Consider the following 26,140-nt stretch of genomic DNA (forward strand, 5'->3'; position numbering starts at 1 on the left):
TTTATATTCCGCGAAAAGTTTTAATAAACTCTGATTTGAAGGACTGTGTTTATGAGTAAATCCGACGCTAAAGTAGGGCAACCGGGTTCGGGGCCTTACAAGTTGGTATCAGAGCATAAGTTCGAGAGATTTAAGCATCCTACATGCTTAGACTCGAACAGAGAAAGGGATTTAAGTAAGAAAAGAAAGAAGATGCCAGTTCAAGAATGCCATGTGTCGCTCAAGCAAGATCCGTAAAGGTAAAGTGTATAATTAAATAATATATGTTAATGAGAAAGAAAAGATACGTGAACGGCAGGGATAGGAATAATTGATTGTTGATTTGACTAATTGCTTAAGTAGAACCAGCACAAATAGACTCATAAAGAGAAGTGTATAGGACACGGAAAGCAATGTGATCAGCTAGTCACAGCTGGCCACTGTTATTACCTGTTAGCCTTGCTATCCTTGTACTAAATAGTTCCTTGAGTGATGATGTTTGTGTTGTCCCTTTAAGAATACTGATGGCTGGAGCTGGAGAAGTTGTGGGAACTGGGGGTCGCACTGGACGTCGTGGCAGGCCTCGTCTTGTCCGGCAACCCTCGGTAGAAGAAGCTTCCCACACCGAAGATGAAGGGAGCGCCGCTGGAGGAGACCAGAACAACAACGAAGAAGTTCAACTTAGCCCTGCAGTTCAAGCAGCCATTGTTCAAGCTGTAGTTGCTGCTGTGAAGAACCTGAATCCCGAAGGATCTGCTGGAAGCCGTGAACGAACCGTTGAAGGGGCAGGTGGTAATAATAGAAAGGATGACGAGAGAGAAAGGGGTGACTCGAGTGAGGTAAAGTCTGTGAAAGATGATGATAGGAAGAGGGGCCGAGGCGGTTGCAACTATAAGTCCTTCAAAGGTTGTGACCCGCCTAAGCTGACTGGTTTAGGAGACGCAATCGCTACTCTTCAGTGGATAACCGCCATGGATAAGGTTATCCGCATTAGCGAGTGCCGTCCTGACCAAGCTGTCGGTTATGCCACTCAATCTTTTGAAGATGAGGCTATGTATTGGTGGGAGAGTGTGGAGCAGAGGAAGACCCGTGAAGAGATCAAGGCGATGAGTTGGAACGACCTAAAGGACATGGTGATGAAGAGGTTCTGCGCTGATACAGAAGTTGAAAGAGTGGAGATGAAGTTTCTGAATTTGAAAGCGGGAGGGATGACACAACGGGAGTATACTACTGAATTCAACCGCATGTCTAGGTTGGTACCTGACATGGTGAACACCGAAGCTAAAAGGATCAAGGGTTACGTAAGGGGACTTCCGCGGAATGTTCGCACTTTGGTTAAGTCTAGTAAGCCCGCAACATTTGACTCGGCCGTGGAATTGGCCGAGATGATTTATGAGGACCTTGCCAACTGTGAAGGGGAGAAGATGGAACCGAAGAAAAAGAACCCAACCCCAGAACCAGAGGAAGCCAATGAGGTGGATCCACGCAAAAAGAAGGCAAGGCAAGAGGGGTTCACTGCTTGTGAAAAATGTGGGAAGAGACACCCCGGAGAGTGCAGAAAGGGATTAGGTGTTTGCTACAGGTGTGGAAGAGCACGACATTCCTCTTGGGAATGTAATGATTACCATAGGTGTCACAACTGTGGAGGACGTGGGCACCTAGCAAGGGATTGCAAGAAGCCAAAGGGAGGACATGAAGGAGAGAAGAGTGCTTGAGGTTTAACAGATTCCTCCGTATGCTTAGAGAAGCCATTCTAGAAGGCTAGATGCTAGCCATAAGTATTAAATCTATGTGTAACTTATTGATGACTCGATGCGTGTTGTTTTATGTTGAAATTTAGACTGGTGTTTATTAATTATGGTACGAATTGTCTGAATGCATGTTAGTCATGATAAATTGACGTGTTGTGATAGAGTGTCGACTTAGGTTTTAGCATTAATATGATATAAGACAAAGCCTCTTAAAGATCGAAACGAGACCTGGTACATTGAGGGCCTCATGGACAAGCTACCTTAAATAGCTATTACACACGACCACCATTCGATGACTGCAAAGTCGGAAGTAAGAAGGGTAACTCAGAAAACGAAGGCGATTCAATAAAGCGTGTAAATATAAGAAGTTTTCCTTTTATAGGGAATAAGTTAGGTTTCGGGGACGAAACCTCTTTAAGGAGGGAAGACTTGTAACATCCCGAAATTTCAAGATAATATTAATTATATTACTTAATAATAGAGGGAAAGTTTACTCGGGTTATCTGGAAATAAATAAAAGAATAGGAGTTGGTATGGGTCGGGCTAGTGTCGGGTAATGGACGTTGGTTATGGATTTGGATTAATTGAGATGGGTTAAATGAGAATGGGATTTCAAGGATATAAATATCCCCTAAACCCAAAAATATCTTCATTTCCACCACTCTTCTAAACACACTCCAAAACACACACACCACACACCACCCTCACCGACGGCCGAGGAGAGGGAGAGAGAGGTCCGAGAGAGAGAGAGCGGTTAAGCAAGTTAAACAAGATCCAAACAAGCTCAAAAAGGTATGATTCTTGATCTTTAAAGTTTAAAGATCCAAGCTTCTTAGTGTATAAGCGACCGAAAATGGTCGGGAAGCGTAGTGGGTGATATTGAACCATAGCAAGGGTGTTAAAAACGCTCAAAATGCTGGAAAGAAACCGAACAGCGGCTGTCTGGGTAACTTCGCCTGCATCTGGGCAACTTCGCCTTCAACGCGATGAACTTCGCCTGCAAGCTAAGTTCGCCTGATGAACTTCGCCTGCAAGCTAAGTTCGCCTAATGGCAACTTCGCTGTAAAGTTAAGTTCGCCTAACTGGTAACTTCGCCTGAGGCCAAGTTCGCCTGATAACAACTTCGCCTGAAGCCAAGTTCGCCTGATGGCAACTTCGCTGTAAAGCTAAGTTCGCCTAGCTGGTAACTTCGCCTACAGCTAAGTTCGCCTAAGGTTAACTTCGCCTAGAGCTAAGTTTGATTAGAAAATAAATTAAAAAGCGATAAGTTAAAGTAAGCTAATACTAGGCCACCAGATTAGATCAGACGAGTATTGATACGTGTAACTTGTACAGTCAGCCGAGCTCAGTTAGAGAAGGGATTTACAGCTATCAGAAAAAGAAGCAGAATTCAGGTGAGTTTCTAGCCCCATTTATGTGTTACGTTTTCGGGGCTGTGTGCATACTCAATATGTTTGTTAATACACTTATCCTAAGAGATAAGTGTATGCCTTATATGGATAATGTGAAATATATGAATGATTGCTTGATGGTTCGTGAACGATCTTCGGATATTGCACGTACTGTCAGGTTGCAGCGCTAGGAATAAGGTAACTATGTTATGTATGTTTATGGGTATGAACATGATAGAGATAATAGAAGAAAGAAATGATAACGTATGGTTGTATGGTTACGAAGAGGGTACCGAGCCCTAGTAATACTCGAGGAATGTAGGCGTAATGCTCTTTATAACGTAAGATATGAAAGTAAGATAATACAAAAGAAAGTAAGAAAGTACGAACGAAAGGATATAATTTTATGTATATGCCGTGTATGGTATATGTGATCGATATGATTGATTGCTTGACGGTACGTGAACGATCTTCGGATATTGCACGTATCGTCAAGGGAAGTGACTAGCTCCTTACATGGATATTAAATAATTAAGTATAGTGTTCCTTTTATGGAAGGTATAGTGTTCCTTTTATGGATAGTAAAGTGTTCCTTCTATGGATAGTATAGTGTTCCTCCTATGGAAATTATATATGGTAGGGTAATGGTAATGGTTCTTTAAATGAATATTACGTGACGATCCTCCTATGGATATTTATACAAGGATAAGGTAGTACTATGTGTCTTTGGATACGGGAAGTAATATATGGGAATAAATTGTATGATACCTGATTAACTAGAACTCACTCAGCGTAGCTGACTTTTAGTATGCACGCAGGTGAGCCGATTACAGAGCTAGCAAGAGGATGACGCATGGCATGGATTGAACGGCTGGCATCTGAAGAAAGAAGTAAAGATGTTTTAAATATGAAGTTTTTGTGTTATGGTATCAAAGAAAAGATTTAATGTTTTGTAACAAATGATTGATATTTTATATTCCGCGAAAAGTTTTAATAAACTCTGATTTGAAGTACTGTGTTTATGAGTAAATCCGACGCTAAAGTAGGGCTACCGGGTTCGGGGCCTTACATAAAAAGTTTGCACTGGTTTTAAAGATAAGGAATATTGGTTTTGAATAATCCCAACAATGCCCTATTGGTAAATATCAGTCTCAATTTTACACTTGCTTGCTAGCAGTCTCAACTATTGGTGTATTTGTTTCTAACGGGTTGCGACTAATGGATGACTAACTCCGTTAGTGATTGCTGATGTGGCATGCCTAGTTGTCAAAAAATTGCTTTGTGATAGCTTAGGTGGCAACCCCCAACAACATAAGCAGGAGCACCACCCTAGATCTCAATAAATTCATCATCTTCTTACCTCCACCATCTGAAACTCCTCTACCTTTTTCACTTCACGGCCACCCACTTCCACCACCGGTCACTGCCGCCACACCAGACTTTCCGCCACCGCCGCTACAATCTTCCGTGCTACAACCACCTCTCTTCCAAGCTTTCTTCTACGCCAGCACCTACAACCTTCGTTAACCACCTCTGTCGCCCGTCGTCGCCACTTTCAACCTCCGTCCCACCCTCTGCCACCGCCACCACACGCAACTTCTGTTATGCACCTTTGCAACCTTTGATTTTCTTGAATCAGTAAGCCTTTGAAACATGAATCAGTAAACTTTAGATGCATTTGATGGATATTTGAAACTTGAGTTGATGAATGGTGGGGATACAGTGGTTGCCTGGTTAGATTTATAATTCGTGTTTGAGTTATGTTTTTGAATCAATAAACACAGAATCGTAACTCTTGCTGTTTCGATGGTGTATCGGAGAAATTTGGGGTTTGGTCAGCGGAACAAAACAAAAGCAATGCGCCAGGAGACTTATAAAGAAAAGAAGCAATCGAGTTTCTAAAAAGGGCTAGGGTTTGGTGGTGGCGGGTGAATATATATATATATATATATATATATATATATATATATATATATATATATATATATATATATAAACGAAAACCCAAAAATCCTATGTGTCGCGATGTGGTCGCTCCACCCTTTTTTGAAAGCCACCAGATTTCTTGATTTTTAAATGGAGGCCTCTCATTGATTTAACCCAAATTCATGGGTATGGGTCTTACCAAAACCAGATAGCTTTTAAACGGGTTAAATATCTCATTAAATTAAAACTAATCTTACCAATTATTTGATATGAAATGTAACACCCCGGCTAAAGCGAAAATGCCTGAGTGTGACGTACAGATTGCTCAAACACACATGACACTATTATGTGACCATAATAACATTATTTCATTTAAACCTTCATGTAACACAAGTTAATCAAATAATACAAGTTGTAACAAATAAATAAACAAAACAATAAGGTTTCTTTGAATATCCTATAAGCATGCTATGCGTCTTCTAACTTTCATCCTCGTATCTCTACACCTGTAATATACGTATAAAATAAAGGTCAGCTATAAATATAGCTGGTGAGTTTCCACAATTTAAATACGTACATAAAAACCGTACAACTCATGGACAAGTGATAAACGAGCAAGTAAGCCCTTCATGCAAGTAATACAAGTAGCACACAATTCCATATACGAATTATAGTTTGTAATAGAAGAAACAATGCTTGAATTTTTATAAGGATACATATGCTACCCCAAAACATTAAAACATTAAAAAGGGGTGATGAAAAACTCACCTCGAAATCGAAGACAAACTTGTAATAAAAGCCGAAAGCACAATAACGAAACCGAAGCGGTCAAACGTCACGAACTATAAATGAAACAAATAAGGAATTTAAAGACTAATCCAACGAGATTATTAAAGTTTATTATTTGTTGGGAACATGTGTGATTTAATTATTTTATTATTTTAAGGCATGGATTAGTTAATATTATTTTTAAGCCTTAAGGAATTTTAACGATTTGTAATATTTTAATAATATAACTAACGCTAATATGAGGGTTATGGTATTTACAAGGCACGGATTTTATCTCGAAGAATAATTATGTTATTGGATTAAAGTTAACGAATTAAGGTTAAGGAATTATAAACTAACAAACGGTTTATGGTTAACTAAATATGAGTTTAATGAATTAAAACAAATGATTTAAAGCTTAACGATTAAAAGTGAACAAATTTATATTAACGGTTTAACGATTTATTAGTATTTTAATATTACTTAAGTTTGAATATAACGTGTATGGAATTTTGGTGCTAACATATATTTTATTTTGAAAACGAAAGTGTTAACGAATTATAAAGCTTTCGAATTAAAGTTAAACATATTATAATCTAATGAATTCAAGTTAACGAATTAAAAAATCAAATGATTTACCGTTAACTAATTATAAGTCTAACGAATTAAAGTTAACGAAAAGATATTTAATAATATATTAACCGGATTTTTACGAAACATAACGAATACGAAAAAGGGTGAGTTTTTGAATTAAATTTGGTAAAATTCATTTATAATTAACTTAAAAATAATTTTATTTGTTATAATATGATTTTTATAAATTATATAAAAAGAAAAAGGTCTTAAAAAAAAATAAATGCCATGACCCGGGTTCGAACTCGGGTCCTCCTGGTTATACAAGCATGTCCTAACCATTGGACCAGTCTAACAATTTGTTATTAGTTTGAAACAACTTAAATAAATATCACATTACAAGTTCTTCATCTTCATACATAAACCCTAATTCTTAATCTGTTTAAATCAATCCATGCTTGCTAAAATCATGTTAGGTGGTTTTGATTAGTGGTGAAAAACGATCAAAATTCATGTAAGTATTACCTATTGGTGTGGCGGGAAGAGGGTGAACCATGGTCGTCGGAAAACGAAGCTTTGATGGTTTATTTAGCGATAGAGAATGTGTATTATGATAAATTGAAGATGTGAGCGAGTTTAAACGATTGCTAGGGTTCATTTTATAGTAGTTAGAGGAGCGCATCATCATTAATTCGTGATTAATGCGTTGGCCGAAAATCCAGCGAGTATCACGGGTCAATAAGCATGGTTACAGTCGTCATAACGAGTTTATTAATGAGGATTACGGTTTCTTATTATAGACAAAATAATTTACGGGGTTTAATTTGGTCGTTTGGCGAGTTTTATGATGATTATACTTTGGCTGGAGCCGCCGCCGGCCGGTTTGCCGGAAAAATGAATTACATTACGGGGGTATGGGACGGTGGGGCTGGGTGAATAATTAATTTAATATTATATTTTAAATGTAATTTATAATTTAGTCCCTGAAGTTTCAAGAATCTTTAAGTTTAAGATTAATATTTAATATTTCATTTTTAACCTTGAACTATATAATTTAAGTTAAATAATTTTGATTTTGGAATATTTACGTGTCAAATCCCGCAAAGCACAATTAACGATAAAGCTCGAGATTTTGTAAATGAATCAATACTATTCGAACGCACATTGAACATCAAACGTCGGAATATAAATGACGAAAAAACATACTTTGAATGATAAACCAAGTCGGTAAAAATTGACGAACGTCAAACGCCCGTGAATATAATATATATATGTATGTATGTATGTATGTATGTATGTATGTATGTATGTATGCACTTGAAAACAGAAATCCGAAAATTCAAAACGGGTCGGGTTTTCGGGTTTGAAATGTAACGAATGTTACAGGATTCACAACTTTTAGAAATTTCGTCCCGAAATTAAAATAAAAGTAAATTTTTTAAAAGAAAACAACTCGTATGAGGAGTTGTTTAATAGTTTTAACAATTTGTGTATACATATTTAGGTAAAAACAATAACGTCGATCTTTGAATGTCCCGAAAGACGCCACAAATGGGAATATGGTAAGGACACTTATATATAGGATGTACCAGCGGCGTATCCACCATGCCCTTATCATATTTTTATTTGTCCCGTCTTTAAATATCATTCCAGGTTTCGAGTCATTGCACACAACGTACTTATTATGTATTCCATGCGAGGACTTGGGTAATTACGTGTCGACCCATAATTACCTTTATCGTCGGATGGTCCACATAATCCGTCCCATTGTGTGGGTTAAAAAATGTAATAAATCTTTATGTGAAAACTTTAAAATTAAAGAACGATGAACTATATAGATCAAAATTCAATAAAATATGGAAACTAATCCTTAAGGTCAATGATAAACGAGAACACGAAATTATTTAAGTCATAAAGATATGAACAATGTTTACCAAACAAAATGCGCGAAACTCTTGAGTAGTATCGAAATAATTAGAATAATGGATCTAATGAAATCATAATAAAGTTTAGAATAACATGTTAAGTAAGCGTAGCATTGAACTACGAAATGTAAACATGTAAGTCAATAAGTATTGGGTACGAGAATAAAATAGAACAAACAAAACTTTAGTAAAAGAATCAAGTAATTTCTTAGAGTCAATAATGACTCTTTAAACAATTAAAAATTTCCAATAAAGAGAATATCAACGCAATATTTGAGATTAATAATTGCAACTTCAAAATCAAAGTAAGACATTGGCCTCAAATTGGTAAAACATTGAGAACAAAATAGTCGAAACTTCAAGGTTGCATTAAAATATTGATCTCGAATTGGTAAGACAATGGGATTATAAGTAACAAAATGATCTGAATCACAACGTTGAGCGGAAATAGAACAATATGACCAAACGATTCGTGTAACAAAAATAACTCAATATGTGTGTAAACATATTCATGGTCTCCGACTTCCACTAAACGATTATGTTTATGGAAAATCGGTTATACACCGCGAAATCGAGACAACTAAATAAATCGATTCAACAATGCAATTATGAATTACGTATGAAAGTAGCTCACAAGTCAACGAATAACCAAACTTAGAATAAACTTCGTAAACAACATTTGAAAGAACTGGACACATAAAGCTATTTTGACAAAGTCCAAACAGGACGGTATATATATATATCTAATGAATTCAAGTTAACGAATTAAAAAATCTAATGATTTACCGTTAACTAATTATAAGTCTAACGAATTTAAGTTTAAGAAAAGATATTTAATAATATATTAACCGGATTTTTACGAAACATAACGAATACGAAAAAGGGTGAGTTTTTGAATTAAATTTGGTAAAATTCATTTATAATTAACTTAAAAATAATTTTATTTGTTATAATATGATTTTTATAAATTATATAAAAAGAAAAAGGTCTTAAAAAAAATAAATGCCATGACCCGGGTTCGAACCCGGGTCCTCCTGGTTATACAAGCATGTCCTAACCATTGGACCAGTCTAACAATTTGTTATCAGTTTGAAACAACTTAAATAAATATAACATTACAAGTTCTTCATCTTCATACATAAACCCTAATTCTTAATATGTTTAAATCAATCCATGCTTGCTAAAATCATGTTAGGGGTTTTGATTAGTGGTGAAAAACGATCAAAATTCATGTAAGTATTACCTATTGGTGTGGCGGGAAGAGGGTGAACCATGGTCGCCGGAAAACGAAGCTTTGACGGTTTATTTAGCGATATAGAATGTGTATTATGATAAATTGAAGATGTGAGCGAGTTTAAACGATTGCTAGGGTCCATTTTATAGTAGTTAGAGGAGTGCGTCATCATTAATTCGTGATTAATGCGTTGGCCGAAAATCCGGCGAGTATCACGGGTCAATAAGCATGGTTACAGTCGTCATAACGAGTTTATTAACGAGGATTGTTGATCGGTCGTCGTCGGACCGGTCAAAGATAAAGAAGAAATGTGTTCTAATCACCTTAAACTAGTTAGGCTAAGAAGGGTGTCGAACCACGAAGAGTTTGTGGTCGATGATCTAAATTTAATCGATTAACAATTATGAAGCTTTTTAAGTAGTCGTATAGACCAAATATGATTTTGGTTTAAAATAAATATTTTTTTTAAGTTTTAATGAAAACAAATAATAATGTGCAAGAAATAAATTTGAATTGTAAACAATGATTATGAAACGAATCAAACCCGGGTTTCAAGTTCTATAAACAATTCGGGCAAAACACACTATAAAAATGAGTTCATGTAATTACAATAGTTATTTAGGTTCAATACATAATTTCCCAACGAAAAACATCAATACTCGTCTATCCTAGGTAAATGGTGCAAGAAAACCTTCACGCAAAGAATCTTGGACAAGTATATGCAATATAGATTAAGAACATGAATTAACCCTAACATGCATCATGGACACTAGCAACTATCATCTTATGAGGTCAATGGTGCAAGAAATCCTTAACAACATAAGTTCATAATAATAAAAAGTCACACAATTCGTGTTCACACCAAACGATTACATAAAATATTATCTCAATTCATAGATGTGAAAAACCCTAAAACTTACAAAACCCTACACCCGGGAATGATTAAAGGTGGATTAGCCGCTCATGGTTATAGAAACCATCTTCAATTTTGTTTTGCAATCCTTAAGAATAGATGTCAAGTCTTGTTCTCCAATGGTGTTGGCTCTCCAATATGGTTCCCCCTCTTCAAATAATTATCTTCCCCCCTTTGTGATCTTGAGTTGTAACTGCCGTTTTCAAACCTCCCCAGCCGAAACCCCCTTCCAAAAAATTTAATTATCTTTCTTCTGTTTTCTTTTCGTCACAAACAGCCAAGGGCTGGTGCCGCCTTTATCTTTTCCTTCGTTAGCTGCCATAAGCCTCTGTTCTTTCTTTTCTGGTGGCCCAATTAAGATGTGAACTCATATTTGCCTAAGTCTTTTATTGTGGGCTTGTTTCGTTGCAACCCAGGTGAGTTGCTATTGAGTTCCATTAACCAAATTAATTCATGAGTTCCCTGTAATACAACGAGAAGGAATGTAATCATAATATTGACTTCTTATTTGCTATTTTTCTTTATTATTATGATTAAATATATTAACAATTAATTCCATTTCGTACAATGATATTTTAAATTGTATATGAGCTTCAATTGTTAGCTGGTAACAATAATTTATTTATAATTATTCTTTTACTTAATTAGATCGTCTAACTTGTTTTAGCTTATAACCCATAAAATATAAAAACAACTTAATGTAATTGCATTTCAATAAATATACAAACGAAAAATGCAATCTTATTAATGATTAGTCATAACCAAACACACACTCATCAATTACGGTTTCTTATTATAGACAAAATAATTTACGGGGTTTAATTTGGTCGTTTGACGAGTTTTATGATGATTATACTTTGGCCGGAGCCGCCACCGGCCGGTTTGCCGGAAAAATGAATTACAGGGGGTAGGGGACGGAGGGGCTGGGTGAATAATTAATTTAATATTATGTTTTAAATGTAATTTACAATTTAGTCCCTGAAGTTTCAAGAATCTTTAAGTTTAAGATTAATATTTAATATTTCATTTTTAACCTTGAACTATATAATTTAAGTTAAATAATTTCGATTTTGGAATATTTACGTGTCAAATCCCGCAAAGCACAATTAACGATAAAGCTCGAGATTTTGTAAATGAATCAATACTATTCGAACGCACATTGAACATCAAACGTCGGAATATAAATGACGAAAAACATACTTTGAATGATAAACCGAGTCGGTAAACATTGATGAACGTCAAACGAAATCCCGTTAATATAATATATATATATATATGTATGTATGTATGTATGCACTTGAAAACATAAATCCGAAAATTCAAAACGGGTCGGGTTTTCGGGTTTGAAAAGTAACGAATGTTACATGAAAATCCTACAAAATAAGAATATACTAAAATTTAATATCTAATTTAAAAAGAAAGATATTATTTATAATTAATAAACAATTTTATAGTAAAAAAACATAAGCGGGTCATTGGTCACCAAATCCAGATAGCTTTTAAACGGGTTATAACATATCATTTATTTATGAAAGCCTTTCATCATCAAAACCTAAGTATATTATTAACTTTCTTACAATAAAGAAAATTAAAATCTAAAAAATAAATATTAAAAACAAAAAATGTAAAACAACCATTCTCACAAGTCATCAGATTACTTTATTTGTAAATGAAGGTTTCTCACACATTTGATCCGAATTCACGGGTAAAGGTCTCACCAAACCCAGATAGTTCTTAAACGGGTTATCTCATTATGTTAAAAAATAATCTCATCAAATATTTGTTATGAAAATCCTATAAAATATGATTATACTAAAAATTAATATACTATTTTATTAAAAAAAGATATTATTTATAACTAAGAAACAATTTTATAATAAAGAAAATAAACGGGTAATGGATATCACCAAACCCAGATAGCTTTTAAACCGGATTATAACATATCATTTATTTGTGAATACATTTCATCATCAAACCTCAAGTATATTAATTATTAAGAGAAAATTACTATTTACGTCCCTGTGGTATTAAGGCGGAGGCACAATGATTCCCTGCAAATTTTTTTGAACTGATTGAGTCCCTGTGGTTTTAAAAATGAACCATTTGAATCCCTGCCATTACTTAAGTTTCATGGTAAACTTTCATTTTATTGAAACCACAGGGACTCAAATTGTTCGTTTCTAAAATCACGGGGACTCAACCAGTTCAAAAAAAATTTCGGGGACTCATTGTGTCTCCGCCCTAAAACCACAGGGACGCAAATAGTAATTTTCTCAATTTTTAACTTTTTACAATAAATAAAATTAAAATCCAAATATACATATATAAATATAAAACGAATAATGTAAAACAACCCACGTAATACGGGGGGGGGGGGGGTAAAATCTAGTATATATATATATATAGAGAGAGAGAGAGAGAGAAAGAGAGAGAGAGTTCTTATACTGAGCCACGTAAGCTGCCATATAAGCAAATTTTGGACAACTAGGCGTGCCACATCAGCAAATCACTAACGGAGGTAGTCATCCGTTAGTCGCGGTCCGTTAAAAACAAATATACTAATGGTAGAGACTGTCAACAAACAAGTGTAAAATTGGGACCGATATTTACCAATAGGGCATAGTTGAGATTATTTAAAACCAATATTTCTAAAGATAAAAGTTGAAACTTCTATTGATCATGAATATAAGCATTTTAATAAACTTTGATCCTCTCGACAATGTATGATCATATGATGTTTATGATATGTTTCTTTGTTTATTTTAAGGGAAGATTTAGTTTCAGTTCGGCTTTAGTTATATTAGTTTCCTTTTAGTTTTGTTTCGGGTATTAGTTATTTTAAATTTTGTTTTCATTTTGGTTTTGGGTTAGTTTTAGTTTTTTAACATATGTTTCGTTTTGGTTTGGTTTTGTTTTTTGAGTTTTGTTTTGGATCGATTTCGCTTAATTAGGTTTTTTATGTTCTTATAGTTTTTTGTTTTGGTTCTTACAGTTTTTTGTTTTAGTTCGGTTTTAGATTTATCGGGTATTAGTTTTTTTTTTGGCATTTGATTTTATTTCAGTTTTTTGTATTAGTTCGGTTTTAGTTTTTTCAATTTAGTTTCGTTTCAGTTTATATTTTGTCTTTTTGGTTTTAGTGCATTGAAATATTTGCATTATATTCCTGCTTTTAAAGATAAAGGTTGATAACTTTTTTTTTATCATGATTTATTAATATTTTATTGACCTTTTAATCCTCATGACAAGTTACGATCGTATGATGTTTATGATATGTTTCTTTGTTTATTTTTTGAGGGAAGCTTTGGTTTCTGTTCGGTATTGTTATTTCAGTTTAGTTTTGTTTTTGGTTTTTGTTTTTAGACAGAATTACAAATTTTGTCCTTTAAAAAAAGCCAAAAACCGGTTCGTGTCCTTTTCTAAGTTTCCTTGCAGGCGGTGTCCTTTAAACTTTTTTTTTCTACACGTTATGTCCTTTACGCTAACTGGGTTAGAAAAACTCAGTTAAATGCCCTCACGTGAGACGCATGTGAGGGCATTTTTGTCTTTTCACCACCTGCAACTCCTTCTTCCTCTTTCTTCTTCATTTCAGTTAAAAACCATCTGTCTCTCTCACCCTTTCCAATCCATCCCGATCCAACCCCCGTCTCCAAAACCTTATCACCTGCAACTCGCTGTATGTATTCACTTAATTCCTTATTTTCCTTCCTTCTTCCCACAATCGCCTAATGTTTTGTTCCAACAAGATCTTTCTAATTCGTGTGTTTCGTTACTAAATGACGTTGTGTTTCAACCCAATTCAGATGGGTTTGTTTGGAATTGGGGAAACAAGTCTAGATCTTTCGATTGTGATTTTCAGAAACTGGGTCGGGTCGATGTGTCGGATCTGTTAAACGGGTCGTGGGTTGTGGTGGCGGGTGATTCGCAGGCGCGGTTGTTTGTCGTGGCTTTGTTGGAGTTGGTTTTGGGGGAGGATGAGATGGAAGCCATTCACGGCGATTTGTTTAAGCGCCATAGCGATTACGGTATAACTGTGGTGGCAGGTCATCACCCTTAAACACTGGAGGTTAACCCACCGGAAAACCGTTAACCGGAGCTCGTTTTTCCGGCGATGAGGTCGGATTTGATGAGACGGGATAAGGTTTTGGAGACGGGGGTTGGATCGGAACGGTGTGAGCGTTTGAGTGATTTGACGGCGGTTGGATCGGGATGGATTGGAAAGGGTGAGAGAGACAGATGGTTTTTAACTAAAATGAAGAAGAAAGAGGAAGAAGTTGCAGGTGGTGAAAAGACAAAAATGCCCTCACATGCGTCTCACGTGAGGGCATTTAACTGAGTTTTTCTAACCCAGTTAGCGTAAAGGACATAACGTGTAGAAAAAAAAAGTTTAAAGGACACCGCCTGCAAGGAAAGGACACGAACCGTAATTTGGCTTTTTTTAAAGGACAAAATTTGTAATTGGGTCTTGTTTTTATTGAAGAGTTTGTACTATATTGCTGGTTTTAAAGATAAAAAATAAAAACTTTGTTGATAATTGTTTATAAGCATTTTAACAAACTTTTTTAATCCTGGCCTATGAAGATTCTAATAAACTTTTAATTCTCTCACAAGGTATGATCATTTCTTTATTTTCCAGATTATATGAACATAATGATTATGACGCAAAAGAAAAAATGAAATCAAAAGAGAAAAGTTCAAAACAACTAAACAAGTATGTTTGCCCATTTATTATTTACATGAATTTCAAATTTGAATCATCGTTGCATCTTCATATGCGATGTCTTATTGTGTTTTTTAAAGGGTATGAGAGAATCGTTTCATGCATTGTACTAACTTGATTTAACATTGAAAAAGAGCATCTCCAGCATTCAGAAACTTCCGATGAGCTATAGATTGGGATGTGACATTACAATGAACTATTTATTAAAATCTACACTTTTGAATTCATTTTTTATTCTCAATATAAAATTGATGTAGATACTTTATATAAGGTATATTAGTTTTTAGACAGAATTACAAATTTTGTCCTTTAAAATAAGACGAATTACGGTTCGTGTTCTTTTCTAAGTTTCCTTGCAGGCGGTGTACTTTAAACTTTTTTTTCCTACAAGTTTTGTCCTTTACGCTAACTGGGTTAGAAAAACTCAGTTAAATACCCTCACGTGAGACGCATGTGAGGGCATTTTTGTCATTTCGTATGTACCTGCAAACTTCATCATCCACCACACCAAAATCAAATCAAAACCCAGATTCAGTCTCCATCCAATCATCAAACCCATCTCTCAATTCACCCAAATCCCCAATTTCTAGAAACCTCTATCGTCATTCTTCTTCTACTCATCTCGTCACCGACCTAATAGCCCCGCCCAACGAACTAACATGGTGACAGCACAAGGGCGAATCGATAAGTTTGTGAGAGGTGAGTGGTGACGTGGTGGCGATGGAACCACTGTTAATTACTACAAATCCATCAATTTGAGACGATGTATCTTAGGCATATAAGTTTTTTACATATTAACTTTCTTAGATCAAAAGTCTACTGAGACCAATTTTGACTTTGAAATAAACTACTAGTTCCAGTTTCTTTTTGTACTTGACGATCATAAAGATTTAAGACATAAACAGTTTAAATCAGTTACATTTTCTATTTCAAAGCATCAAATGATTCAAATGACTTTCAATTGAATCTCGCTGCTTACCACGATTTTGTTGTACTGGATAACGAAATCAAACCTTTCACAAATTGTCCAAGTATTGCACCAGATTAATTATCAATCCTTTCAATTAATCACCAAACTAGATTAAAGTGAATTAACTCGAATGTAACTCGAATCCTGATTTTCTAGTGAATCGGTGGCGGAGTGGGTGTCGATGGACTCGAGCTCGGTGGCGGAGTGGGTGTCGATGGACTCGAGCTCGGTGTCTGGGTCATTGGTTAGGGTTTTGGCGATGGACTCGAGCTCGGTGGCGGAGTGGGTGTCGCGGTCGGAGAGTTTGTTCAGGCACCACCATTTCACGGCCATCGCCACCACCGCCGGAAACCACCTCCTCTCCACCCTAATTGAATTTGAGGAATTGGATCGAATTGGAGGATGAATTGGAGATTTGAGGATTTAGATTTGAAAAACCCTAGAAATTGGGGATTTGGGGGAATTGAGAGATGGGTTTGATGATTGGATGGAGATTGAATCTGGGTTTTGATTTGATTTTGGTGTGGTGGATGATGAAGTTTGCAGGTACATACGAAATGACAAAAATGCCCTCACATGCGTCTCATGTGAGGGTATTTAAATGAGTTTTTCTAACCCAGTTAGCGTAAAGGACAAAACTTGTAAGGAAAAAAAGTTTAAAGTACACCGCCTGCAAGGAAACTTAGAAAAGGACACGAACCGTAATTCGTCTTATTTTAAAGGACAAAATTTGTAATTCTGTCTAGTTTTTATTAATCCCAATTATTAGCTTTTGGTCATTGCTGGTCCTAACTAGTGAATTGGCTACTGATAGTCCTAACTTTTAAAGCACTTGTTCATAACAGTCTACGACTAACAGAATCCTAACGTCGTTATTTTCAAGTCGCCGGAAAAACGTTTTTGGCCGGAAAACTCAAATTTTTTCCCGAAAACTCAACATTTACGTCCCAAACATCTTGATGACTTTGTATCGGACCTTTATGAACCTTTTTCTAGTAAAAGCCCCAATTATTGAGGTCACCGGAAATCCTAGAACCATCGTGGGAATCGGTTGATGATGCTCAAGTGGTGGTAGTTGGTTGGCGGTGGTAGCGGTGTTCAGGTGGTGTTTTCCGACAACAAATTTGAATTTCCAGGCCAAAAACGTTTTCCCCGCGACCTGAAACTAACGGCGTTAGGATTCTATTAGTCGCGGACTGTTAGGAACAAATACCTTAAAAGTTAAGACCATTAGTAGCCAATTCATTAGTTAGGACAGTAGTGACCAAAAGCTAGTAGTTGAGATTAATAAAAACCAATATACCTTTATATAATGGTGCCATTTAAAAGCTAAACATTTTAAATATTGATGGTTGTGTAAATATCAAAAGAAACTATGCCATATCTACCAGAAACTATGGTTGTGTAAATATTTGTAAATTTATATTTTAAATTTGTGACAATATTTTTTTCTAAATAACATGATTATACATACAATACGTAATATAATAATATCAGCATAAATTTTTTATTTTTAAAATAAATCAAAACAACAAGATTTGATTTGCAACTTAAAATTAATAATGCACAAATATATCACAAACTTATTAAAACACATTTCAATTACCACGACACAAAAGTAAAGACCGATGTAGGTTCAACAATATGGATTTGTACCCTCAATGACACCACAGTCGTTAAGGTAAGTGACAGGGAGGCCGGCATATTGAAGGGCTTGACACACACCATATGCTTTCGACATGTGGACCCCATGCGGTGGTTTGTGTAAGGAAGTTGCAACACTCGGCATCAGCTTCGTTGGTACATGGCCCACCTTCTCCGATGTAAGTCATGCATTGTCCCGATGCTAAAGGAACTGTGACCAACACGATCACCAACACACAAAACACAACTTTCACTATTGTTTTTGATTCAAGTCTATACTTGGGCTTGATAATAAATAGCTCACTATTTATAGGTTCGTTAGGCAATTTTACTACATCCACTTACTTTTTTTGAACGGCAACTCATTATTGAAAGAAAGTCAACTTCAATTTAAAATAAATTCATATATAATATAAAAAAGAACCGGCAAACTTAATAATTGCATGTTAGTTTATATGTTTTCTATGAATTTATTATAACCTGAGCATGTGCTCAACCCATTGACTAATTGGATTCAACGTACAGAGACACTGAAACTACAAATGGCCGAATCTTACAAAATTTGATGATGTATAAAATAATTTAATGTACTGATTAGGGATGGCTCGGTACCGTACCGCTACCGCTACCGCTACCTAAAATTTCGATCCCGAAAATCGTAAATTTTTGGTACCGGTACGGTACTGTGACGGTGCCGGTATTTAAGTTAAAATTCGAGAAATACCGGTATCATACCGTACCGGTCCCGAAAACCCAAAACCTTGGTACCGATTCGATACCGACGGTACCGAATCAATACCGGTATCAATCGATACCATACCAATTTTTACTCATCCATACTACAAATTACTTCCCACTTGTAGTTGTATGGCCTAACACTAGTTAAAGGTCATGATAGTTTTGATATACACCTTTTTATTTGAATACAGTCTAATCCACTCCCATACTAATAATTGTATACTCATATATCATTCGTAATATGGATGAGCTCGGAACCAGACCAGTATCAAAAGTGCTTTGTATGGTATGGTATTTGAATGAAAAAAAATTGTAAACTGGTATCGTATTGAACCCATCGATCCGAAGGTACCGGTCTCAAAAACCTCAAAAAGTATCGAGTTGGTACTGAAAATACCCAGTGCAATCTATTCGATCATACCTAATTCACAAAATTTAACCGTCAAACTAAAAAGATGGGTGTACTTTATGACACACCAAAATATCAAAAGTGCTTTGTATGGTATGGTATTTGAATGAAAAAAAATTGTAAACTGGTATCGTATTGAACCCATCGGTCCGAAGGTACCGGTCTCAAAAACCTCAAAAAGTATCGAGTTGGTACTGAAAATACCCAGTGCAATCTATTCGATCATACCTAATTCACAAAATTTAACCGTCAAACTAAAAAGATGGGTGTACTTTATGACACACCAAAATATCAAAAGTGCTTTGTATGGTATGGTATTTGAATGAAAAAAAATTGTAAACTGGTATCGTATTGAACCCATCGGTCCGAAGGTACCGGTCTCAAAAACCTCAAAAAGTATCGAGTTGGTACTGAAAATACCCAGTGCAATCTATTCGATCATACCTAATTCACAAAATTTAACCGTCAAACTAAAAAGATGGGTGTACTTTATGACACACCAAAAATTAACCAAATTCCATTTGGCTGAAGTGGGCTTGACAACCTTTCTTATTGCTCAACTGCCAGGGTTCGGATCCCCTTTGCTGTTTACATGCATCATTAATTTTTTCAATCTAGATTTTTATAAAGGTTTTTTTAAGTATAATAATAATTTGAGGAAATTGAGTTTTAGATTTAGTTTCGGTATAGTAACGAATTTAAGTGACACCAATTAAAAACGTAACGCCTCGTCACCGCAACACCCGTGTTATTGTTTATTTAGTTTCGGTTCGGTACCGTAACAAACCTAGCCAATAACGAAATTATTTTTTATGTTTATTTCTGGTACGACAACGAGCCTAATCGTTACTAACCGAATGTATGTCGACTTGCCGCTGCAATGCCCGTGTTTATTTTGTTTTTTGTTTTTTTTATTGTTTTAAATATGTCAATTTTTCGAAATTATTTTTTGAGTTTAGTTCTAGCGTTGTGGCGAACCTATAGATACCGACCGAATTTTTGTCACAACGCCTGTAATTTGCCAACCGAATAAACGTCGTTTTACTTATATTATTTTTTGTATCATAAGCAGCGTTTACTAATTTATTTTCCTATCAGATACCAACCATATATGACTTTGATCAGTGTGTTTAAATAATGATATGGATTGGAGTTGGTTTGGTTGCTAACAGGCTATGATGGTAATGCAATTTAAATAAGTTTATGCAAGTTAAATACACCATTTGTATATCAGTCTCGCTTATTTAAGTTTTACACTTTTATGTCAGCAGGAAAATGGAGGCAGTTCGGATCACATCTGGATGCTAAGGTATGCATTTCATGTTTTATTATTGCGTAGCACAAAATGTTTCATTTATAAGATTTAAAATTTTGCATACCATGGTTTTTAGTATTCTACTTAATTGGAGTGTAGCCCGACTACTTTTGGGTTCTACTTGACTGTTGATTAGTTAGTAGTTAGATGTGTACAAATGCAGGAAAGGTTTAAGCCATTGTTATGTTTATTGTTGTAAAGTCTTGAAAGTTGTTATTTCTAAATAATAATAATAATAATAATGATATATAGCCTTACAAATTTGTATTCATTTTTGGGGTTGTGTTTTTGACACCCACTTAATGTTGGATTACCAGTTATTAGTGAATGTAAATAAATGTCTTTTTTTCTTTTCATCAGAAACAACTAACTTATCTTAATAAGATAAAAAATTTACTTTTCTGTTTAAAGGTAATATATTTCTAATTCCTAAATACCCCTGCGTTCAACTATATCCGCTACAAAGAGTTAACAGTGGGTGGTTTCCAAATTGTAGTATAAATTTGCAATACTACATATTTATTTTAAGTTGAATCAACAGGTTGTTAGCTTTTGATGTAATCTTGATCAAAGTATGTGATTTATCATGATTTTAACTTATGACAACCCCTATTTCTTTGCAGAAGCTAAAGCTGGTGCAACTCCATATGCCTGTCTGTTGCAGAAGACAGTTAACTGCACCTCAAGTCTAAAAGTTAGAACTGAATATGTGTAATGCTCCAAAAATACTTGTTAAACCCTACTTAAGGTTATGCTAATAATAATACTTACTACATATTTGTAATTACCCGGGTCAATCACTAGTCTATATTACATTATTAAACATATAGGCACCCTTTCACATTCCATACCCTCCGACTTCCAACTCCAGAAAGAAGCCTACCTGCCGGCGACTTAAACCCAACAACCAACCTCAATCTCCTTCTCTCTATATCTACGTTACAGCCCCAATCATCAATTCTTCAATCATTTTCTTCTTCAACAACCAATCAATTCCTCAATAATTTTTTTTTAATTCATATCGGTTTCTATGTAATATAGTCATCCTGATTGCTACTTCCTATGCTATAAATACTTCTTCATCATCATCACAATCAACAGGGTTTAATTGTGGTTTATTGATTTATTGATATTAGGTATGTTTTACTCTTCCTTTGTATTATGTATTCTTAATTCCCATGATTCTTGATTATTCCTATTCATTACCCTTTTGATTTCATTCTGCTTTGAACATGCTACCTAATTCACGTTTTCATTACTCTTTTGATTTCATTCTAGGGTTTCTTCATCATCATCATAATCACCAGGGTATAATTGTGATCTAACTGGTTGACAATTAGGTTTAATTCCCTTAGGTATAGATTTACAAGTTAAAATTACACACATTACCTCACGTTTCGGTTGAAGAATCTTGAAAACAAAAGTGGCCCCTTTTCATAGGTTTAAGAAATTTTGTGACATTGTTGTTTGATTTAGAATTTTAGTTGTTTGAAGATCTGAAAATGAAGTTAGCTGTTGTTGGATTTGGTCAGCAGTTGCTTGACGTTTGCTTTTTTTCTATTTTTTTTTCATATATGAAGTCAGGTTTTATTAGTTTGAGTTTATAGTTGGTTTTAAGTTGTCTGGTTCACCGTTATATTCGGCCCGTTTTGATGAAAATTTTGGCTTGCTAATTCGCGTTTTCATTGCTCTTTTGATTTCATCCTGTTTTGAACATGTTACCTGATTCACCTTTAAATTTGGTTTCATTGTGGTATACTGGTTGACAATTAGGTTTGCTTCTCTTAGGTACCATAACATTGATTCAGAGAACTCGACTTTAAAGACATTTACATGTTAAAATTACACCAGATTAGCTCAGCTTCACCATGAATCCACCTTGGGGTTTTGTTTCTCAACACTATTATTCATATGTCTAAGTTCCACTAATTTTTATATGCTTTACATAAATTTTAGTCACTTGCAACTGTCCTGGTGATGCGATCTGGCTACGCCATGTAGTTGTTATATTGACTTCTGGTGTTGACTCATAATCTTTTATATAACAATTCATGGTCTTTCTATTACAGCATGTCAAGTACGTCTATACCAAGGCAGGTTTACCTCGCTTCCTTGAACCCGTACCAAGGAAACTGGACCATTAAAGTGCGTCTCACGGCTAAAGGTCCCATGCATCACTATAACAACACACGCGGTGAAGACTATGTTTTTAGTGTCGAGCTAACTGACGACGACGTAAGTTTCCGTTATCTCAATCCTCATTATATATTATTACAAACATATGGAGATTATAACAAATATAATTATAGGGTACTCAAATTCAAGCAACCATGTTTAACACCGCTGCAAGAAAGTTTTTTGAAGTATTCGATCTGGGGAAAGTTTACTACATATCGAGCGGATACTTAAAAAGGGCTAACAAAACATACAATCGTGTAGACAATGATTATGAAATGACCTTGAATGAAAATTCACAAGTGGAGGAGGCAGTTAACGAACCAGTTTTAATCCCAGAAACAAAGTTCAACTTTGTCCCAATTGATCAACTAGGCCAATATCTACATAAAAAAGAACTGATTGGTATTAAACTTTTAGTATATCTTTGTATTTTCATAGAATTACAATTTGAAATCAAGTGGAGGAGGCAGTTAACGAACCAGTTTTAATCCCAGAAACAAAGTTCAACTTTGTCCCAATTGATCAACTAGGCCAATATCTACATAAAAAAGAACTGATTGGTATTAAACTTTTAGTATATCTTTGTATTTTCATAGAATTACAATTTGAAATCTTTAATTTATTAAGTAAATATGTTCCTTTACTTACAATTTTACCTCCTTCAATTATTAAGTGCAGATGTTATTGGTTTCGTACAACATGTATCATCATCTATGAGCATCCGAAGGAAAGTTGATAACGAGATCGTTCCAAAACGTGACATAACTATAGCTGATGACACGTAACACCACTTTTATAAGCCGCTTTACCATTTATATCCCCTTTTATATGTGCGTCCAGTTTGCTTGTTGATCTTTCAGGATGAAGTCAGTAATTGTATCTTTGTGGGGCCCCCTTGCCACCAGCATTGGTAACAAACTGCTAGACATGTTTGATGCCTCACCCATTGTTGCAATCAAATTGTTAAGAGTATCTGGTTTTGGAGGTAATCCATAAAGCCAACCTATGTACATCTTAAATGCACATGCTTACATACCATGTTTAATTACGTCTTGCTTATTTGTTGTTGATTATTTGCTTTAGGTATAACATTGTCAACAATCACCAACACTACCATCGACATAAACCCAAACAGCCCTGATTCACATAAACTAAAAACATGGTATGGTTCAGAAGGAAGCACCACGAAATTTGAATCTGTGGGGTCCACTTTCAAAACTGGGCTTATAAATGATGCCCCGTCGATGTACTCTGATCGCGTGGGACTCGACTACATAACCAACAACCCGTCTTTGGGTGAAGCAAAGGTATTAGCTTCCGACAACCTATCACCTAAAATGTCACAAGTAACAATAATGTCATCCAACATCATACCAAGTTTTACTTATTATGTTAGCCTAACAGTTACATTTGTCTTGTAGCCTGTATATTACACTACACGTGCATGCATGAGTTTCATCAAGACTAACCAACCCATGTATTATCACGCCTGCAAAACTTGCAACAAAAAACTTACTAATAATGTTGGTTCCGGTTACTCATGTGAAATGTGCAAAACAACACAAAGCGACTCTAACTTAAGGTGTGTGCAACTATAATGATTTTGACGACTACTAATCATGGCCATGACATGTACATAATTGGTTGATATTACAAGTATGTTGTGTCAGCCAAGTTCTCAGACACCAATGGTGAAGCTTGGATGTCTCTTTTTGCTGACGAGGCAGAAACCATAATAGGCTGCTCTGCTGCTGAACTTGATAACATGAAGTCAAAGGTAAATCCTAAAAAAACTAAAACAACCGCTATTTTAGCAACATATTGTCCAATCAATACTGCTAACCGATTCGAACATTTAATAATATGATATCCTTACACAAACTTATTTTGTTAATATTCAGATTTTATGTTAGTTCAGTTTTGTACGATACAATACTGAATAGTTATATTGGATTTCTTATTTATCAATATGCTAAAATGATGAAGACATAGATCTGCACTACTCATCTGCATATTGGCATGTGTTATATATATATTTTTTAAATACAGTTGGTTTTCCTGTTGTTATGTAATTTGAATAATTAATACTGTTTGAATATCACTTTCGTAAATTTTGTTACCATTGCAAACAGTTATTAACAATTATAACAACCAAGTCAGATTTTATTAGTGACTATAGCATCTTATTTGTTAATACGCCATATCACATGCTTGGGTGACTATTAGGCACACATTCAGGTTTCTAATTCTCCTTTCAACTGTTTATAGGACGATGGAAGCGCTTATCAAACATAGCTTAAGAAAGCAACATGGGTCCCACATATTTTTCGTTTGATGGTTGCACCACAGGAGTACAATAATGACAAAAGACAGAGGATTACTGTGAAGATTGTTAGCCCGGTTGATTATGCGGCTGAATCTAAGTTCCTGCTGGATGATATATCTTCAACGCAATCTTGATACACATTTGTTTGTGCATTTGCGTTTTAGAAAACGAAATCGTAAGATGCTGGTCCTACTTTTGTTACCATCTATCATTATTTTTTATTTCAAATGCTTGTTACCTAGCTTATAGGACGTTTACCAGCAATTTGCATGGTTTTTATTTAATAGAAACTCATCTGTTATATAAAAAAATTGATTTCCAAAAGGAGTATTAAGTAGCCGACTTGCACTTTAACTTATTCGAGAGTGGTTAGAAACTCGAATAAAGTCAATCCCAAACCATAACTGATTTAATTAGGTCCACCCAAACTTGACATAATTACTTTAACTAAGCCCATTTGCACGAGTTGCACTTTAACTTATTCGATAACGAGTTTTTAAAAACTCAAATAAGGGCAAACCTAAGCCAATAGTAATTTAATAAAGGAACTTCTCTCAAACTTCACAAACTGAATTTAACTAAGCCTGCTTGTATATTATTTGTATAACTGTCACAAGTTTTGTATGTAACATAAATATTATTATATACAAAATTATGTTATCATAACTAAACAGGTAAAAATAGTGAGCTAATATATGATCGGCTCAAGTTATGGAGAAACGAAATTGAACGAACCAATAAATGTTGTATTCAAACGAAGCATGCCAAGATATGGCATTTTAGGGTGAAACGGGCCAAAAGTTGGTGTATTAAAATGAAACAGGTCAGACCATAGTGAATGGAAACGAAAATGGTCAACATATAGTTAACTGGTATATAAGTGAGTCTATATATGGTGTATTAAATTGAAACGGGTCAATATATGAGCGGGTCAAAAAACGAGTAAACTAAATTAAACGGATCAAAATACGTTGTATTAAAATAGAACATGCAAAACTATGTAATTTTAAGTGAAACGCACCAAAATCTGGTGTATTAAAATGAGACAGATCAAAACATAGTGACTTAAAACGAAAAGCTTCAAAACATAGTTAACTGCTATATAAACGAGTCGAAATATGGTGTATAAAAATGAAACGGGTCAAAAAGATAACGAATTGGTGATAAGCAATCCAGGTAGTGAATTAAAATTAAACAGGTCCAACTAAGCGCTTTAATTGATTCTGTTCAAACTGCTCATCATATAGTCAAACGGGCCATCTGGTTTTCCAGTTCATTGATGCGTTCTGCTGTTGTTAATCTTAGTTTTCATCATATAGTTGTAACTGTCCTTTTAAGTCTTTATATGTTTTACACAAATTTTAGTTGTCATTATTTGTAAAA

The 26,140-nt window shown here is 35.0% G+C and overlaps 1 pseudogene; it reads left to right on the plus strand.

The window, feature by feature from the left end:
- Positions 1 to 17,808: 17,808 nt before the first annotated feature.
- Positions 17,809 to 24,891, plus strand: LOC143598252 (replication protein A 70 kDa DNA-binding subunit B-like; annotated as a pseudogene).
- Positions 24,892 to 26,140: the final 1,249 nt, after the last annotated feature.

This window comes from Bidens hawaiensis, unplaced genomic scaffold (assembly GCF_021521415.1).
Source record: "Bidens hawaiensis isolate Kalapana, Puna unplaced genomic scaffold, B.hawaiensis_p1.1 tig00049856_1, whole genome shotgun sequence".
Lineage (NCBI taxonomy): Eukaryota > Viridiplantae > Streptophyta > Magnoliopsida > Asterales > Asteraceae > Bidens > Bidens hawaiensis.